Here is a 13,285-nt window from a genome sequence, read left to right on the forward strand (position 1 = left end):
GTCTGTGTGTAGGTATGTGCCTGTGGCTCTACATGCGTGTGTGTGTGTGTTTACGGCAATGTTTGTTTATAGAAACAACTACAATACCCCTGTCCTACCCCATACACACACTCTACATCCCCACCCTTCCACAGACACCACCACCACCACTATCACGACGAGCCAACGGCGGGGATCTTTTTAATGGTTACTCGACACGCTTGAAATAGCAACTAAATCGCCTCCAGATCACACCCTACCGTCTTAGGGTAGAACAAATCCTGGGGTCGATTTGTTCGACTAAAAGCGGTGCTCCAGCATGGCCGCAGTCAAATGACTGAAACAAATAAAAAGACAAAAGAATAAAAGAATATCATTATTATTATTATTATTATTATTATTGCTATTATTAGCGAAGGCGGAGGTATTGTTTCAGTCGTGTTTGTTTGTTTGTTTGCCTGTGGACAAGATATCTCAAGAACCGCCTTATGGATTCAGATGAAACTTTCAGGGATGTTTGGTCTCGTGACTGGCACGAACTGATTACATTTTGGGATCGATCCGGTTCTAGGCAAGGATTTTGGATTAGTTTTCCAGTTTTTTGAGAGCGGTGGAGTTCATTTTTAGTATTCTCGTTTGTGAGAGCAGTCGAGTTTATTTCAGATATTCTCATTTTAAAAATCATCTCTGGCTAATTATTGAGAGGATGTTGGTGTTGTCTTGGCGGAGGTCTGCGCTCTCTTCTGAGTGTCTTTGTTTATCATTTACTTTTAACAATTTTTAATTTTTTGTTACAATCACTCACCAAGACACACCCAGCGTCCTAGGGCGAGTGAAGGATAAAAGATATTACAGAATGACTGAAAGCTTGAGGAGAGCAAGTGGCAGGGCCAGTATTATTATTATTCCATTGCACCAGCATGACCGCAGCCACTTGGCTGAAACACATAAATAAATAAATATATATATATATATATATATATATATATATATATATATATATATCCTTTGCTACTCTAGGCACAAGGCCCGAAATTTTGTTGGAGGGGCCAGTCGATTAGATCGACCCCAATACGCAACTGGTACTTATTTTCTCGACCCCGAAAGGATGAAAGTCGACCTCGGCGGAATTTGGACTCAGAACGTAAAGACAGGTGAAATACCGCTAAGCATTTCGCCCGGCATGCTAAAGTTTCTGCCAGCTCGCCGTCATATATATATATATATATATATATATATATATATATATATATATATATATATATATATATATATATATATATATATATATATATATATATATATATATATATATATATATATATATATATATATATATATATATATACACACACTCTTTTACTCTTTTACTTGTTTCAGTCATTTGACTGCGGCCATGCTGGAGCACCGCCTTTAGTCGAGCAAATCGACCCCAGGATTTATTCTTTGTAAGCCTAGTACTTATTCTATCGGTCTCTTTTGCCGAACCGCTAAGTTACTGGGACGCAAACACACCAGCATCGGTTGCCAAGCGATGTTGAGGGGTAGGAACACAGACACAAACATATACACACACATACATATACATATATATACATATATATACGACAGGCTTCTTTCAGTTTCCGTCTACCAAATCCACTCACAAGGCTTTGGTCGGCCCAAGGCTATAGTAGAAGACACTTGCCCAAGGTGCCACACAGTAGGAATGAACCTGGAACCATGTGGTTGGTAAGCAAGCTACTTAACACACAGCCACTCCGTATGTATGTATATATGTATGTATGTATGTATATACATATGTATGTATCTTTGTATTTTCCCCACCGCTTGGCAACCGTTGTTTTTTTTTTTTTTGGTGGAGGGGGGTTACGTCTTGCGAACTTAGTAGTTCGGCAAGAGAGATTGATAGAATAAGTACCAGACTTTAAAAATAAACTCTGGGTTGATTTATCCAACCAAACCTTTCAAAGCGGTGTCTCCAGTATGGCCGCAGTTCAATGACTGAAACAAGTTTTACAAAACATTGCAATTACAAAAACATGAGCTGCTCACCTCAAAAATTAATCAAGTCACACATGGAGTAATTAATTAGTCTGGCTACAGATCTGCCCGACGTTTGATTAATTGCTTAATAGGAAGTTTCAAGTTGTCCTGTAAAGTATTCACGTGGTCTCTGCCATTGTCGTTGTCGTGGTTATTGTTGTTTAGCCACTGGTCAGCCTACAGCGAGTAGGTTCAATCTAACTATAACCCTTCAGTCTTTCACATATACGTGGGGTGGAGGTTGTTAAAAAAGTTCCAGGCTTTGAGTAAAAGAAAATACAGGAGGATCAGTAAATTATGATTTCATTCAAACATATTCCCCGCTCTCTGATTCACACATTGCTGCAGCCCTTCAGATTTTTTGGGGTTTTTTTTAGCCCTGTAAAAGAACTCAGAAGGTTGGGCCTCCAACTAGGCCTTTCGCGACACCCTTAAAGCCAGGAACGGTTCAACACTCCCCCGTATATATATAAAGACGGAGTAAATACCGCAAAAGCATTTTGTCCGACGTTCCGACTGCTCTTTCAAGTCTTTTCATTCCTTTTTATACAAACGCGCGCGCACACCCACACACAGACACACGCACGCATGCACGCACACACACATACACACATGCACACATGTATGTATGTATGCATACATACACACATATATAAAACTCAGCCAAATAAACTAACAGGACTTCGACCTGTAATTAGTTTAAGTGCCAACGCACGAAACTTTTGGACCTTGAGTCACTCAGCGTTCAGTATCTCATCGCGTTCGGCTTAACGGCTACTTTGGAACTCTCCGCTCAGCAGGTTAATCCACTTCGCGGGAAGAGCTATTCTAAGAGCGCGTTCTGCCTCATCTTCGAAACGCCTAGTTTAGAATAGAGGCAGCTGATGAAGGAAAAGTTCCATAAGTGGCTCGTCTGTTTTCCTATGTGTTCGTTCTGTTGTCCGTTTTTTGTGCTTTGTTTATGTTCCCGTTCCTTTTTTGACGTCCTGTACCCCCGGATATGCATCTATATATACATGTAGATGTAGGCATGTACATATATGTATGTATACATGCATATGCTTATATATCATTTGTATTATATATATATATATATATATATATATATATATAAACCACGAGTCTTGTGAAATACAGCTACGCAGGTTTTGCTGGTCGTAATATTAATTTATTTCGACCAGGAAAACTTGGGTCGCTCTAATTAGCAAGATTTGTGCTTTTTATTATAAAATTATCTTTACTCACGTAGCTGATCGAGTGCTCCACGACTTCGTTGAAGCCTTGCCATACAGTGTATATATATATATATATATATATATATATATATATATATATATATATATATATGTATTTCTTCTATCTTAATGAATAAGATGTTTTAAAATTTTCTATCGACAATATGACAGATACAAAAAATTGTTCCAGTCTGTAAGTGTGTGTGTGTGTGTGTGTGTGTGTGTGTGTGTGTGTGTGTGTGTGTGTGTGTGTGTGTGTGTGGACGGGGGTAAATCCATCAATAGACCCATGACACAAAGTAGCGCTACGAACGATTGCTAAATCAATTCATTATCACAACCAGGATAGAGAGGCCGCACCCAGTTGTTACTTCAAACATCGATTTACCGGTAGTTTCCATTGCTACCGATTCAAAGGTTTATGTGTCCGGTAGCGACACATACTTGCGCCACTTGCAAATCTTCGACCCTCGTCGCAACATACAATGCTGTATCGCAACCTCCGAGATGTGGTTGTCAGCAAAAGTATGGTTGACATTGGTGTACCAGACTAGCAAGAACAAATGACCCGGGGCGTAGAGAAATCAAGAAAACCCGCCTAGATGTTTATCATGGCCGCGGTTCAGTTCGGTTGGTTTCTTTTGTTTGTATTGCATATTTCAACGTGTCAGTAATCTCCATGGCAGAGAAACTGCATGGCAGCACATGATAATCTTTTGGGTCGCTCTCATGATCATGTCTGCAACTTCGCGTGAGTACCGTTGTTTGGCCTGGTATCAACTAAGTATACTCGGAGATAATTGAGTCAGACACCGCATCACTGACTCACGTGCAGCAACCAACCGCACAAGACTGAACTCGTACAAGTCTCTCAACAACTCATCCCAATTTTCAGCGTGTTGTTTCTTTTCTGACGTCGATAAAGTTTCGACATTAACGCTTGTACGTTTGCACACGGTAGCAAAATATGGCATACGAGTGAGGAGAATCCTGGTGTACAGGATATGATCCTCTCAACCAACACAATTGTAGCGTGCAGTGAGGAGATATATATATATATACTGGCAGCGCTGGATCAGACGATTTCCTGATCTCCAGGCCTCCCAAGTGACCCACTTTTGGCAAGTTGAACAGGAGATGCGGGATGAATCGAACGCTCAAAGAAGGTGTCTCAAGCTTCGCCATTAGATCACCCTCCCCCTCCTCCAAAAAATGTCAATCGTTATAGACAACAGGACATTGACTACAGAAGTCAGAATCTGCTCAGGAGCGTGTAACTCGTTTTTAATGGCCTGTAACCAACTGGTATTGTTGAAATTAATATTTGATAAATCTTCTGCTTTATTAGTCGGTCAATGGCAGTGAGATGGTCGGCTTCCTGATACGCTATAGTAATATAAAGGAGATACATCAGATGCAGGCGGCCGTAGTCGTATAATAACATCGCCGGATTGTTTCAAATGTTTCCTGATCTTCATCAGGGAAACACAGCAAATGTATATATTAGCGACAGAGGCAATATTAATACCGACAGGCAATATTTATCCCCACTTATACGTGGATGTTCTATTAGAACAAGCTATACTGCGGTAGTTACTATGAGAAAAACTCTCGTATTGGCTTCTGGTGCAAAATGCACTCTTGTTTGTATCGCTAGCGGGGAGATAAATTCCCAGCCATCAGAAGAGATTCTTCTCACAACTTCTTTCACCTCCAACTCAGCGAACTTGACGTCTTCTCAGGGATGCAGTTGGTCTTTTTTAGTCAACTATTCAAAATCGGAACACTTTCTGTGGGTTTCTCCTCGCTGAGGTCGGCGATAGACGCACCCGTAATGATGTAATTGTTGACTTCCAGGGGAGCCAGGTATTGTGAAATCATTGACGATGTTGGTATCTAGAGCCATGCAAACCATACTTGGGCTGACTAATTAGCAACAGCGTTCCGGCTTCGACCTTCCTGTCTTTTTTTTCTTCAGCTTTAGGACGACATTATCCAGTGTACATTTACCCTTTCAAAACAATACGATGGCATGAGGAAAATATGACTTGCTGTATCTAACAGGTCGTGTGACTACGTAGATCGATGCACTTTCAGAGGAACCGTTGTTGTTGTTGTTGTTATTGTTGCTGCTGCTGCTGCTGTTGTTGTTGTTGTTGTTGTTGTTGTTGTTGTTGTTGTTGTTGTTGTTGTTGTTGTTTGGCCATAGGTCAAATTTGATTGAGCATTTCAGCCGTGAATGTCCCGTCCTCTTTCTATGTAGACAGAACCTAGGGCCACATCATCCGACGCGTTCTGGTTTTTACGCGGTGATGAGGATCTGCGATTTGAGGGAGATTTGACTGCTATCTCTAACATGTTGTTGATGTTGCAGTTGGTGTTTTATTACTACTTTGCCTTCTCTCTCTCTCTGTCTCGACATTTCTACTCACCCTCTTTTTCTCTATCTTTCTTTCTCTTCCTCTTTCCTTCTCCTTCCGTCTTTTTTCTCACGATTTCTTTCAGAATTAAGTTCATCATCTCCCTCTTTCTCTCTTTCTCTCCCTCTCCCTATCTCTCTCTCTCTATCTATCCATCCATCCATCCCTCTATCTATCTATCTATCTATCTATCTATCTATCTATCTCTATCTCTCTCACTTTCCGACCTTCTCCCCGCCTCACGACTCTCTCTCCTACCAATGGGTGTCTCTGGAACTGAACATATTCCATTTGCGAAGAATGTTGCATCCATCGGGAGCCAAATGCACTTTAGACGGTGCAGGAATGGTAATTGATGGACTTTGTGTGTCAAAATGCAACAATTGTGAGGAGCAGGCAGAGTACATACACACACACACACACACACACATATATATATATATATATATATATATATATATATATATATATATATATATATATACTTATAGTAATAGCCCTTGATATAAAATAATATATATATAATCAGTAGAAGAGTTGAGGAGGAAGGTATAGTAATAGCAACATGTAGTGAAAGAGTAATGGGCGGCAAAATGGAGCAAGAGGAGGAGGAGGAGGAGGGTAGTAGTTGGGCCGGGTAGTAGTGTACGCCGATGAGAGGGGTAGTAGAAGACGAACTGGAGTAAGAGGAGAGAACGATGAGAGGGTGAGGAGGAAAACCGGGAGAGAAGGAGGGATGCAGGACGGAGTGCGGGAAAAGGCAGACGATAGAATAGAAATAGTTGACTACGACGAGGAGGAGGAGGAGGAGGAGGAGGAGGAGGAGGAGGAGGAGGAGGAGGAGGGAGGAAAGGAGGAGTGGTGGAGTTTAGAGTAAAAAAGACAACGAGAGAGAGAGAGAAAGTGAGAGAAAGGAAGTAAGAGGGTAAAGAGGTGAGAGAAAAAGAAATATGAAGGGGTGCAGAGAATATTAAAGGAGAGACCAGAGCGAAAAGAGAAAGAAAGAAAGAAAGAAAGAAAAAAAGAAAGAGGGGATATGTGTATGCGAGTGCACATGCGTGTGTGTGTGTGTGTTTGTGTGCGTGTGTGCGCACGCGTTCTGATGAAGAGGAGAAGGGGCAGGTGAAATTGGTGATGATGGTGTCAAAGCAATGAACGATTGAGAGAGATGGGGGAGGAGGGGGGGGTTGCCGGCAGACAAAACAAACGAGAGGAGGTGGGGGGAGAGTAAGAAGCATGAAGGAGAAATAGAAGAAGGACGGGTATGCACTACGATGTGAAGGAGGTGGCGGCCGAGTGAGAAGACGGCGGTGGGGGGGGAGGATGGCATATGAAGATTGTTATAGGAGGAGGAGGAGGAGGGTGCGTAAGAGGAATAGGAAAAGTGTAGGTATGAAAAGGAAGAGGGGGGGGGGGGGAAGTGTGTGAGGTGAGACTTATGGAGGAAGAGAAAGTTGGAAAACACGGAAGTATAAAAGTACACGACGGGTGAGGGAAGTGACGAGAGGTGTGGGAAGAGGTAGCTTGTGGTGAGAAGGAGAGGGTGAAAATACGAGGAAATCTATACAATGATATACGAACGCCTCCCTTAGTCACATGGAATCTTTTACGCTTTCAGGGGTTTATCCCAGTTTTATAGGCTTAAGAACGATAAATAGATGTTCCATCACCAACACCACCACCGTAGAAGAATCCATTTCTTTTGACAGCCTACTGAACTGGAGCAATATCGTATATCTTTACATATATATATAATCTTATATCTTTATATATATATATAATCTTATATCTTTATATATTACTATTTTATTTTATTTTACTTGTTTCAGTCATTTGACTGCGTCCATGCTGGAGCACCGCCTTTAGTCGAATCAAATCGACCCCAGGACTTATTCTTTGTAAGCCTAGTACTTATTCTATCGGTCTCTTTTGCCGAACCGCTAAGTTACGGTTGTCAAGCGATGCTGGGGGGGACAAACACAGACACACAAACATATACACACACATACATATATATGTATACATATATACGACGGGCTTCTTTCAGTTTCCGTCTACCAAATCCACTCACAAGGCTTTGGTCGGCCCGAGGCTATAGAAGAAGACACTTGCCCAAGGTGCCACGCAGTGGGAATGAACCCGAAACCATGTGGTTGGTAGGCAAGCTACTTACTACACAGCCACTCCTAATCTTATATCTTTATATATATATAATCTAATCTCTCTCTCTCTCTCTCTCTCTCTCTCTCTCTATATATATATATATATATATATATATATATATATATATATATATATATATATAGGGAGGGGACCAAAATTAGTAACCGGGGTAAAATGAGTAATTTCCGATATCTCGTTATTTTCTCCCTACCTGTTAGAAATTATTACATTGCAAGCATTGCATCACCATTTTGCATTGCTACAATATATTTTAGGAGTAAAAATAGTTGTTGTTACTGTTGTTGTTACTGTTGTTGTCGTTGTTGTTGGGTTGAAAGAGTCCGAAACAGTCAGGTGATAGGCTTTTTCTTTTCCCCCCAAGAAATTTTCTCTGAAATTTGATCCGATTGTAATTGAGGTTGCTAATAAAATATCTGGATAATTTTTAGGCGGTCAACAATCAATATTCTTTTCTCTGTTGGATTCCAAGTCAATTTTTTTTTACCACACTGATGCCTAATTTAATCATTTTCAAATTTCAAAAGCGATATCAAAGATGGGGCAAAATGAGTAATAACTAATTCCAGTAATTTCTCCTTTTTATTTGCATGGTTCGTGAATATATCGCTTAGAGGGCCATTCAAGCAGACCGTGAAGAAGTTATATAGTACATTTTATGTTGGTTTTTTTTAGCTGAGTTTCGATAATTTCATGTCATGTGCCATTTTTCCATGAACCTCTTTCATTTGACCTAGATATTTTTTATATATTTATTTATGTGATTATTTATCTATTTGCATTTCTGATCTCTCGTCAGTTTTCAAATATAATTCGAGAGAATTGAAGCGGCAAATTTACCTTATCTTGCCTTCCTCAGCATTCCAGTGTACATGGGTTAACTTGGGCTTCCTTATATATATATATATATATATATATATATATATATATATATATATATATATATATATATAAACAATATATGAGTATATGCATATATATATACATGTATGTACATACCTTCATCTACATGTACATATAGATACATATCTGGGTACAAGACGTTGCAAAAGAACATGGACAAAATGATAAACAAGGTACAACAAACAAGCAGGCCACATAAAGAACATATCCTTCATCAGCTGCCACCATTAAAACACCGGCGTTTCGAAGAGTTAGGGCAGGACGCATCATATATATACAGTGTATTTCCCGGTAGGCTGCGATTTGGTTTAGTGAAGAAAATTCTCTCAAAGCGCCGGGTCTTAAGACACCTGAAAGTCATGGACATCGATGTTTCGCCACTTTTGCGGCTTATCAAGATCACGTACTCGAACAGGATCCGTGATAAATCATACCATCCAGTCCATGACTTATATATACATATAGCATGCAAAGTATGTGCGGGCATGTCCCGACAATGCATACATAAGAATAAATTCAAACATGAAATAGAAGCAGCGCTAGTGTAATAAACATTATCACCCACATATACTTAACGTATGTACTTCGTGTATTTGCCAGTAGGCTGCGATGGAGAATACTCTTTCAAAGAACCGGGTGTTAAAATACGTATATATGAATAAGATTCTGTTAAAAACCTTGTCGTATAACTAAAGAAAGCTCGTCCACAGGTATTAGCTCCGAATGTCAGCATACTGCGGAAATACTCCTGTCACTGGATATACATCTGGAATTCCATTATTATCCGTAGAATTTATACAAAGAGATGAATAAGAGGAAATAGATTGAACGAAATTCTTTATTTCATATCACTACAATTGTTTCAACACATCGTTACACCCGTAGTATATTGGTGAGATGATATAATTAACATATTGCGTAATTACAATCGTCCATCAAAGGTGTGAAATGCATTTCTTCAGGTGATCATTTTGAGTAAGTCGTTCGTTAGGTCAGACGGTCATTTCAGACTGTACAAAAATGAATGCCCGAAACAAAGTGCTGTTTTCAGTAATTTGCGAATGAAACCAAGGCTCATAGATAAAATGATAGACAAAAGAAAAGTATAACCAAAATACAAAATACAAAAACAAGGAAACAAACAAAAAAAACTCCCGTATCTAGTTAACTATAAACTACAATTCTGTCTTCACGGCCAGATTGTTTGGGAGAAAAAGAAAAACAAACTGATGAAATTAACCGTCTAGAGATAATTAATTTGATAAAGTTATAAAGTCTGACCATTTCCGTGCTTGTTAACTTTACTTGCAAGGGGTCAAAAGTACCTCTTCCACTGTCATACCGTCATAGCGCTGACCGCTAAATGCCGCTAAATATGTTGCCCTGCATGCTAACGTTTCTTATTTCTTTACTACCCACAGGGGGCTAAACATAGAGGGGACAAACAAGGACAGACAAAGGGATTAAGTCGTTTACATCAATCCCAGTGCGTAACTGGTACTTAATTTATCGACCGCGAAAGGATGAACGGCAAAGTCGACCTCGGCGGAATTTGAACTCAGAACGTAGCGGCAGACGAAATACCCGCTAAGCATTTCGCCCCGGCGTACTAACGTTTCTGCCACCTCGCCGTGCCTTATATTAATATTTATTTCTACTCTAGGCACAAGGCCCGAAATTTTGGGGGAGTGGGGGAGCAGTCGATTAGATCGACCTCAGTACGCAACTGGTACTTAATCTATTGACCCCGAAAGGATGAAATGCAAAGTCGACCTCTACGGAATTTGAACTCAGAACGTAAAGACGGACAAAATGCCGCTAAATAAGATGCCCGGCGTGCTAACGTTTCTTATTTCTTTATTGCCCACAAGGGGCTAAACATAGAGGGGACAAACAAGGACAGACAGAAGGATTAAGTCGATTATATCGACCCCAGTGCATAACTGGTACTTATTTAATCGACCCCGAAAGGATGAAAGGCAGACGAAATACCGCTAAGCATTTCGCCCGGCGAGCTAACGTTTCTGCCATCTCACCGCCTTATATTAATATTAATATTAAACGTTGAGTTCCAAGTCAATGAGTAAGGAAAAACCACTAAAATGTTCAATGACTAGAATTTGTTTACATAGGCCTAGGTTGTTTTTATATAATCATACTTATACGTTCGCACACATCCGCAGTTTAGCTAATAACATATGTAATCTTTGTAGTAGATATATAAACATTTTTTTCCCTATCTGTCTTCCAATATATATATATATATATATATATATATATATATATATATATATATATATATATATATATATATATATATATATATATATATATATATTTCAAAGTAGAAATAAAACAGAAATAAATAAAAATGTAATAAAGTAAAATGAAATAACATAGAATAAGCAGATTGCATCAATAGAAAGACAGCAGAGTTGTTCATCTTCTGGATTTAAAAAAACAAAATGGCCGCAACGTTGAGAATGTAAAACTGCTGTCTCTTAATAATTTCATTCCTTTTAACTTATTGCCTTGATGAAGTACGTTAGATTTTCCGCTCCTCGCGGCCAATTCATTGTACTCCTTTTTCTCAATTGCACTACATAATATAAGTCTTGCCGACGCAGAACAACACCAACCTCACTGGAGTTTGATCTGTATTGTTTAAAAGGATAAGAGAGGAATCTCTATTCAGATATGAGGCCTGATTCTTGAGATAACACAGAGCTGCAATAGCTGAGGGTGGTTGGATAAAGGTATGACATTACAGGAAGAATATGCATGCATGTATGCATGTATGTCATTATTCAATTTTATTTCAAGATTTCTTGCCAACTGAGAAAGATCCAAGGCTCCTTCATTGGAATTTCAACAACATCAATAGGATATTTGTGCAGGTTTGTGTGTATCTGAGCAGTATTTAGAGTCAGTACAACATGTGCGGATTTGTTTGTTTTGCTTTATGTATGTAGTCTCGTGTATATAGTCACCTGCATATCTAGACACGCGCGTATATAATTAGACAGTAAACTTCTGGAACGTTTTACACGTGTATATAGATGCATATCAGGGTACAGGACGTTAGAACAATGAACTACAGACCACGGAACGAACACATAGGAAAACAGATAGCCACTTGGAATAAATCCTTCGTCAGCTGCCTCTATTCTAACTAGACGTTTCGATATATATATATATCAGGATTATGACTTTTTGATTTTTTTGTAAGTAAATTTCCTGTATCAAAAGTCGATAAACAATTTCATAGAAGTAGGGAAAATAACCTTTATTTTAAATAAAAAAAAAAAAAAAAGAAACGTCACCCCTGACTTAAGAAATCTAACACCACTTTTGACTCAAACCATGCAAAATTCTAGGCGGGGTTCATAATGCCTACTCAAGTTTTTACCAAACATGGTGTACTGACTCAATGCAATGCAGAAGCAGTATATCTCAAATTTCAGCTTTCAAGTTTAAGTAGTTTAGGAGTTATAGAGTTTTTAATTTGTTACCACTTAGGCCCTACTTTAGGAGATATCCTCTTCCTCTCCTTTTTATTTCTCTGACGCTAAAACCTCTGACTATATTAACTGTTTTTCAAAATAATAGGCTTATCCAACTAGAGTGTCTAAAATAATGTCTCATAACAGAAGTGTTTGTGTCACTCAAAGGAACCAAAAAATCTAGACGAAGAATCTCGTGCAATTTCAAGACTCACATAGGAAGAGAAGACCTGTTCCTCTAGAAGAGTATTATTTGGAAAACAACGGTAGGATACCAATGAAACCTCAAATTGTCGGTCGCTACCTGTTCCTTGGGGGTCTCATCAAAGGAACGAAAGAAAGAACAAAGGAAATTTCGAAAGAAGTAACTTTTTTATGGCAAAAGAAATTAAATTTCCCATATTTGTCAATTGAAAATGTACAAGCAAAAGTAGAAAAAGTGCTGAATATCTACGATAAATGTATAAAACGAGGAAAATAAGATTCATTGAAAGGAATTTTTGACATCAAAAAGGAAAATGGGGAATGGCTGTGCAGTGAAGATAAAAGTTTATATTATCTTCAAATTGAAAGCAAGGGATAAGTTGGGTATGCAACTGCAAAGGCACCCAGTTCCAAAACTATCCATCCACCCAAAAGAAGAAAAGTGTCCTTAATGCCAACTTGAACCAGAGCAACTCCAGTGTCATCGTCAACGTCTGAAGCAGCGACTGAAAGTGAATATCAAAAGTCCGAAAAATCAGATGAAGAATCCACACAAACCAGGAAGAAGTATAGCAAAACTGGAACTGCATCCCAGTTTGCGACATCTTCGAAGCTATCAACCCAAAAGCAGTAACAGTTTGTCGACAATTATCTCAAGATGGAATCTATATCGAGACTCCTTCCCAATCTGGTATTTACAGATCGACTATCAAAGAAGCTGTTAAGCTAAGAAAAGAAAATGAAGAAAACACTACATTTAGAAAACTGGTCATTGCATTTTGACGACCGAGAATACCAAGCGCTAGTTTTAAAG

At 39.0% G+C, this 13,285-nt stretch overlaps 1 pseudogene; it reads left to right on the forward strand.

Annotated features, from left to right (window-relative positions):
- The first annotated feature begins 12,400 nt into the window (after positions 1-12,400).
- On the forward strand, positions 12,401-12,923 carry LOC149131245 (uncharacterized; annotated as a pseudogene).
- Positions 12,924-13,285: the final 362 nt, after the last annotated feature.

Source organism: Octopus bimaculoides, chromosome 24 (assembly GCF_046866305.1).
Source record: "Octopus bimaculoides isolate indiv1 chromosome 24, ASM4686630v1, whole genome shotgun sequence".
Lineage (NCBI taxonomy): Eukaryota > Metazoa > Mollusca > Cephalopoda > Octopoda > Octopodidae > Octopus > Octopus bimaculoides.